Source organism: Poromitra crassiceps, assembly GCF_964638095.1.
Source record: "Poromitra crassiceps genome assembly, chromosome: 4".
NCBI classification, from domain to species: Eukaryota; Metazoa; Chordata; class Actinopteri; order Beryciformes; family Melamphaidae; genus Poromitra; species Poromitra crassiceps.
In genome coordinates, this window is record NC_139626.1 from 11,897,927 (window position 1) to 11,906,425 (window position 8,499).

Sequence of the window (8,499 nt, forward strand, 5' to 3'; positions counted from 1 at the left end):
CTGCCAACTTGGACGGCATCATCCAGGATGATGAGATGGATAAGGAGAGCATATATTATCAACTGAATTTTGAATATCGTCGCTGTCGGACGGAAACCTCGCATCTCCAAAACGTCAATTTTTCAGCAAAAAACAACCTGTGCTCTTAAAATACTGAACACCACATCATCAAAGTTGGCACATGTCTTCATTATAGTCATTTTTTGTCTGTTTTCCGGGTATAGGACTCTTGCCTGGGGGGTTCAGATGGAGGTAGGGGCGGAACTTCGAGGTTTGAGGGCGAATGGAATTACGAGACTTAGTCACAAGATCGTTTTAATGCTTTCCCACTGTTTTTTTTTTAAACCCACAGACAGACGTAAAGGGTGACCAATGGCATTTAATGACTTATGACTTATGACTTATATGATTTATGACAAAAAATAAAAATGTGTATGCATACTTGATTGTGTTATGATATTGTCAATACATGCCAGCAAGGCCAAACTCCATGTACACCCGAGTATGTTTACGCAACTCTGATTCTCATTCAATAGGCTGCTTCTGGCTGGAAGTAGGGGGTGCATCATTGTTTACGTCGTGTTACTGCTCATTCCTGTAACTCTACACTCCCATCACGCTGGCTGTGCGCCAGCACCACTCTCTTCTTCACAAGCGTAACGCTCTCTCATCCTCTCTTTCCTCTGCTTCATCCTGCTTTCCTTTTACTCTGTCTCTCACTGCCTTCTGTCTCTCTCTCTCCCTCTCTCTCTCTCTGTCTCTCATTGCCTTCTGTCTCTCTCTCTCCCTCTCTCTCTATCTGTCTCTGAACAGGCATGTGACATTTCTTGCTCCGGAAGTGAGTTCCCCATTCATTTCTCCATAGACATTTCAAAAAAATCCTTGTATAACGAGTTTTAGGGCTGGAACAAAGCCAACAGGGGGGATTGAAAATTTGACTATTTTTTTTCTTCTTCTCCAAGTGAAATGTTTTATGGTCACTCATGATTCAGTAGGTCACGGGTTGGCTTTTTTCCAGCCTTAAAACTCGTTACATAAGGACTTTTCTAAATGTCTATGGAGAAAATGAATGGGGAACTTACTTCCGGGGCAGGAAACGTCACGGAAAGTCACGTGACTGACTGTTGAGCTCTATGCCTTTCTCTCTCTCTCTCTCTCTCTCTCTCTCTCTCTCTCTCTCTCTCTCTCTCTCTCTCTCTCTCTCTCTCTCCTGTTCTCACCCACATCTGTTTGTGATGAAGAGATTGATCACAGCCAGGGGCACAAATTAAGTTCAGGCTCATCAGCTCTCTCCAGGATCGATCCTGGCCAGCGTAGCCTTACAGCTCTTCTCTCTTGGTGGCTACAAACATGATCGTTTCACTAATCAACTGAGTGGCTTCATCCTGAGTGGCTTGACAACAAGCTCTGTCACATTGATGACGCCGACACGGAGACACTCGTCCCCTTCTCACCCTTTAGAGAAGTAGACCCCATGGAGGCGGAGCTACCAACAACTGGACAAAGGCCTTATTGGTGAGGTGAAGGGTCTATTGGAGGACAGTATTTGGCACTATTCAATTGAGGTGTGAAAATGAGAGAAAGATACAGTGTGACAAGTAGAGAGAGAAAGAGAGTGGTTGATGAGTGGGACCTGGAGAAAGATACATATTTTATTGGAATTTAGCTGATGCTTTTACCAAGAGTGACTAACGATTAGCAGTACGCTTAAAGTCGAGCTGAACCCAAAAATGACTTTTCTTTTGTTTTAGTTCAAATACCTGGGTATGCAGTGCACCTATTTAATAATGTATGCAAAAAAAATCACAAAAGTCTAATTTCTTTAGTTTTTCACACTTTTTCACATCAAAAGTTCATTTTGCAAGATTTCATTGATAACAGTAATGTACAGTTTGCTGACATCACCTAGTACTATCAAATGTCTACCCCATTTCAACCAATCATATCACGACATGCAGCTGTCAATCAAATCTTCATTTCAGGATAATTTTCTCTTCCAAATGAAGTAGAAAATGGCGCCTAGTACCTGTCATCTGGCAGAATTCCTATCCCATAAACTAACTACTAACTTGGCCAATTGTTAGAAACATGAACAAAAACCAAAAACTATAATCTCTAAGAATGCAAAGAAATGTAACTGGCTCATTAAAACGCGCATTCCAGGGATATCGTATTTACAGAAATAGCGTAAAAGGCGCGCGCTTGAGAGCGTGGTTGTCAGGGGTCTCCCCTCGGAGATTCCAGGCGGGTGGGCAGCACCCACGCATCAGATTGTCCGCTTGCTCCGCATGAAGCAGCTGGCTGCCTGGTACTCCGCGGATCCCACTCGCGTAGTACGACAACACGCTGAATCCCACTCGATTTGGGGGTGGAACACGCCATGATTGACCAATGCCAAAGCCAGTTGACAGAATTGTCAAATCAAATCATCGACATGATACTATGACCCGCCTCTCAACTTGTCATCTCAGACAAATGTTTTCAGTCTGAAACGGACTGCGACGCACATGACGAATGGGTTCAGTTCGACTTTAAAGGAAAACTGCAGCTATTCAACCAGCTTTATATCATTACAATGTCAAACAATGTTGACCTCATTCCCTCCATGTTGCCTGTACCAAGAGCTTCCCATTCATCTGCTGGAAACTCCACCCGCCAGCTGGTACGGCTCGTTAAGGCTCGTTAAGGCTCTCCATCTGACTGTCTGTGGATCTGCAAATACAAAAATTAGTAAATAAAATCTCTAGCTTGAGTAACAGAGCCATGTGAGTTGGTGCTGCTTCAAGATCTGCTTTCTTCCTCCAACCAGTGATGTCACTGGATCCAGGAAGTAGAGCAGATCCTGAAGCTGCGTCCCAGAGAGAGAGAGAGAGAGAGAGAGAGAGAGAGAGAGAGAGCATCAACGAATAGTCGAATACTGACGTTGTTTTTCACACTATATCCCGATAGAGAGCTGGTTGGAAAAACGGCAAAGTTCTCTTTTAATTCCTAGATTCAAAGGTCAAAGCTGCAGCAAACATAACATATCTGCAATGCTGTAACTTTGTGATTAGGTGAGACTGAAAAATGCTAGGTAAACTAAAATAACAAGAGCCAGGCAGAATGTGTCAGTTGGTGTGACTGAGGCTGGTTAATTTGAAGTGAGGGCAGAAGTCAGTTGGTGTGACTGAGGCTGGTTAATTTGAAGTGAGGGCAGAAGTCAGTTGGTGTGACTGAGGCTGGTTAATTTGAAGTGAGGGCAGAAGTCAGTTGGGGTCAAGAGGGGAAAGTTGCCAAATCTCACACAAGTTCTCTTTGTTCTGTCAACTTCAATTTGCAACACGCATGTTCTCTCCTACTGTTACCATAAGGCAACTCCAATCTGTCACTGCTGGCAGCAGTCTGGAGTTCACCATCCTCCTTTGAGTATTTTTTGTATAAGAGGGCTGTTGTCTGTGGCATTGTTGGCACAGGAAGTGGTTTTGCATGACCGATAAACACAATGTTCATTGGACAGCATTCAGCTGGGTTGAGTAGAGTAACTGAAGGGATTCAGCTCAAACAGAACAAGTGGCTCAGCTCAGGCTGTGCTGTGCTTTCAAAAGAGAAGCAATACTGAGGAACTTCTACAGTCTGATCAGAGTTTGCTCTTTGGTGCTTTGATGTGTTTGAGCACCCTGGGTGTCCCTGCTGCACCGCCTGGTGTTTGCCTTGTCAGAGAACTGATTTACCAAGCACTGACAGATTGAATAAGCTGCTGCTCATTTGGATATGTGTATATATATACAGTATATATATATATATTCAGGAAACAGTGACAGAGTCCTTGGTTTCCTCTCTACTGTACCTGCTGCATCACTGCATCAATGTCAAAGTGATTCCCTGAAGATCCAATCTCCATTTTCCATGACTTTTTCAAACCTGAACAATCTGGAAGCTGAATCACTTTATAGCTACATCATGTTGGACTGAATAATACTGAGTAGTCAATCTGGAAGCTGAATCACTTTATACTGTAGCTACATCATGTGGGACTGAATAATATTACTGAGTGGTCAGTCTGGAAGCTAAATCACTTTATAGCTACATAATGTGGGACTGTATAATACTGAGTGGTCAATCTGGAAGCTAAATCACTTTATAGCTACATCATGTTGGACTGAATAATACTGAGTAGTCAATCTGGAAGCTAAATCACTTTATAGCTACATCATGTTGGACTGAATAATACTGAGTAGTCAATCTGGAAGCTAAATCACTTTATAGCTACATCATGTTGGACTGAATAATACTGAGTGGTCAATCTGGAAGCTGAATCACTTTATAGCTACATCATGTCGGACTGAATAATACTGAGTGGTCAATCTGGAAGCTGAATCACTTTATAGCTACATCATGTTGGACTGAATAATACTGAGTGGTCAATCTGGAAGCTGAATCACTTTATAGCTACATCATGTTGGACTGTATAATACTGAGTGGTCAGTCTGGAAGCTGAATCACTTTATAGCTACATCATGTTGGACTGAATAATACTGAGTGGTCAGTCTGGAAGCTGAATCACTTTATAGCTACATCATGTTGGACTGTATAATACTGAGTGGTCAGTCTGGAAGCTGAATCACTTTATAGCTACATCATGTTGGACTGTATAATACTGAGTGGTCAGTCTGGAAGCTGAATCACTTTATAACTACATCATGTTGGACTGAATAATACTGAGTGGTCAATCTGGAAGCTGAATCACTTTATAGCTACATCATGTTGGACTGTATAATACTGAGTGGTCAATCTGGAAGCTGAATCACTTTATAGCTACATCATGTTGGACTGTATAATACTGAGTGGTCAATCTGGAAGCTGAATCACTTTATAGCTACATCATGTTGGACTGAATAATACTGAGTGGTCAATCTGGAAGCTGAATCACTTTATAGCTACATCATGTCGGACTGTATAATACTGAGTGGTCAGTCTGGAAGCTAAATCACTTTATAGCTACATCATGTGGGACTGTATAATACTGAGTGGTCAATCTGGAAGCTGAATCACTTTATAGCTACATCATGTGGGACTGAATAATACTGAGTGGTCAGTCTGGAAGCTAAATCACTTTATAGCTACATCATGTGGGACTGTATAATACTGAGTGGTCAATCTGGAAGCTGAATCACTTTATAGCTACATCATGTCGGACTGAATAATACTGAGTGGTCAATCTGGAAGCTGAATCACTTTATAGCTACATCATGTCGGACTGAATAATACTGAGTGATCAGTCTGGAAGCTAAATCACTTTATAGCTACATCATGTTGGACTGTATAATACTGAGTGGTCAATCTGGAAGCTGAATCACTTTATAGCTACATCATGTCGGACTGAATAATACTGAGTGGTCAGTCTGGAAGCTAAATCACTTTATAGCTACATCATGTTGGACTGAATAATACTGAGTGGTCAATCTGGAAGCTAAATCACTTTATAGCTACATCATGTTGGACTGAATAATACTGAGTGGTCAATCTGGAAGCTAAATCACTTTATAGCTACATCATGTTGGACTGAATAATACTGAGTGGTCAGTCTGGAAGCTAAATCACTTTACTTTATAGCTACATCATGTTGGACTGTATAATACTGAGTGGTCAGTCTGGAAGCTAAATCACTTTATAGCTACATCATGTTGGACTGTATAATACTGAGTGGTCAGTCTGGAAGCTGAATCACTTTATAGCTACATCATGTTGGACTGTATAATACTGAGTGGTCAATCTGGAAGCTAAATCACTTTACTTTATAGCTACATCATGTTGGACTGTATAATTTTTTTATTTTTTTTTTATTTAACCTTTATTTATACAGGGAAGAGCCCTTGAGAGCAAGCTCTCATTTTCAAGGGAGCCCTGTTACAGTGAGAACATTTACAATAGTTACAATATTACAGACAACTTACAAATACAAATATTACACTATATAGAAAACATTCAAGATTCTAGATAGAAATAAACAAAAATAAAAAAACAAGGTAAGAGCAGATCAAATAAAACAAGAGCATTCATTTTGCTGAGTACCGTCAAGAAGCACTCTGAAGGATTCCAGGGGAATCAGCTGATTCAATTTCAGAATGTTTTGCAACAAATTCCATTTATCAGCAGCATAATAAGAAAAGGCACTTTTTCCTAATTCAGTCCTTGCTCGTGGAACAGACAACCTGATATGTGAATGCGATCGGGTTTGATAGTTTGTGTTCACTTGACTAATGAGTGAGGACATGTACAGGGGGAGTTTCCCAATCAGGGCTTTATAAATGAATAAAAGACAGTGTTGCTCCCTTCGAGCTGTCAGAGAGGGCCAGCCTAACTTTTCATATAAAATACATCTGTGAGTAAGAAATCTATCACCCGTTATAAAGCGCAAGGCGCTATGATACACCGCATCAAGCGGCTTCAGGATGGATGGAGCAGCATGCATATAAATAATATCCCCATAATCAAAAACAGACAATATTAGTGACTGAACAATGAACTTTCTAACACAGGGTGCAAGACAGGACTTATTTCTATAAAGAAAACCAATTTTTCTCCTCAGTTTCTTTGTGAGATGTTCCACATGGATCTGGAAGGACAGTTTGGTGTCCAGCCAAATGCCGAGATATTTATATGAACCAACGGTTTCGATTTGTGCGCCTTGCTGAGTGCAAATACAGAGACCATTGTCTATATTATGGGACCGTGAAAATAACATTGATTTTGTTTTGTCTGAGTTCAAGACAAGTTTGAGGTCAAAAAGTGCCTGTTGAAAGGAGTCAAAAGCAGTTTGCAGACTTTCAACCGCCTGGGCGGGGGTGTTTCCGAAACAATATATGATTGTATCGTCTGCATAATAATGGACATTATAAAGTGCAGAGGAGGGTAGAATGTAATTTATATATAAAGTAAACAATACTGGGCCTGAGATGGATCCCTGTGGAACACCTTTATTGATTGTGAGAGAGCTAGATTTATGACCACTTGCCACTACAGCTTGCTTTCTTCCAGATAGATAGTTTGAAAACCAGTTTACAGTAAGGTCATCAAGACCAATATGGGATAGTTTCGTTAATAAAATCTCATGATCCACTGTGTCGAACGCCTTTGAGAGATCGACAAAGAGAGCAGCACAGTGTTGTTGACTGTCAATACCATTCAGTATGTTGTTTAAAACAAGCGATGTAGCTGTTACTGTGCTGTGTCCTGGCCTAAACCCAGATTGTTGAGGTTGAAGAATATTATAATTTTCTAGATAAGCTCGCAGCTGTTCATTTGCCAAGCTTTCAAGGACTTTAGCTAAGCAAGATAGTTTAGAGATGGGACGATAATTATTCAAGTCAGTCGGGTCGCCCCCTTTAAAAAGAGGAACTACCTGAGCGGTCTTCCAGACAGAGGGGATTTCACCTGAGATAAATGTTAAATTAAATATATGTGCAAGCGAAGGAGCAATTAGGTGCGCACTGAGGCGTAAAAGAAATGGTTCGATGTCGTCTTCGCCTTTTGACTTTGAAGTGTTAAGCTGTGAAAGTGCCTTAAAAACATCATAATCACTAACCATGCTGAAAGAAAATCTCTCCCTAAAGGGAGGATAAGGGTTCGCAAAGTTAACATTCACCGAGTTATGAATGTGACCATTGGCGTTTAGATTTGACAGCCGATCGAAGAGATGACCAGATGCCACAAAATGTTCATTAAAAGCATCACACATCTCAGCTTTATCAGAAATAATGTTGTTCTCCACACGAATCTGAGGAGGGAGAGCAGAAGTGGACTTGGCCTTCAGGGAGTTTATTGTTTTCCAGAAACTAGTTGTATTTCCTTGTGCATTTTTAAGGGAATTTAAATAAAAATCTGATTTGGCTTTCCTTATGGTACTAATACAAATGTTTCGTAACTTCCTGAACTGCGACCAGTCAACTGGACTACCCGAGGATCTCGCTTTCGACCATGCAGAGTCTCTGCGTCGAAGCGCTTTGGTGATGTTATCAGAGAACCATGGACTAGAGCGGTTTTTTACTCTGAATCTTTTATATGGTGCATGCTTCTCAGTGATAAAGTTGAAAATGTGAGAAAAATTGTTAGCAGCTAATTCTGGGTCTGGGATCAATCTTAATTTATCTAAGTCAGAGTAAAATAGTTCATGTAAAAAACCTTGTTCAATGAAATCTTTAAAATTACGTTTCCTAATAATATGACCCTTGGATTTGCTCGCCTTGGAAACTCTGACACATGCAATAGGGCAGTGGTCACTAAAGCCTTGAGCAAATACCCCACTATGGGGGTATTTACAAGGTCTATTTGTTAAAATAATGTCGATCAAAGTTGAATTGGATGGGTTTTTCTTGTTCAGTCTTGTTGGGTGAAGAACAAGTTGCATCAGATTGAGTTCCAAGCAGAGTTGCTTTAAACTAGTAGAGCTGTCGGAGAGCCAATCCAAATTCATATCTCCTAAAATCAGAAGTTCAGATGCAGTATATGCACACAGAATCT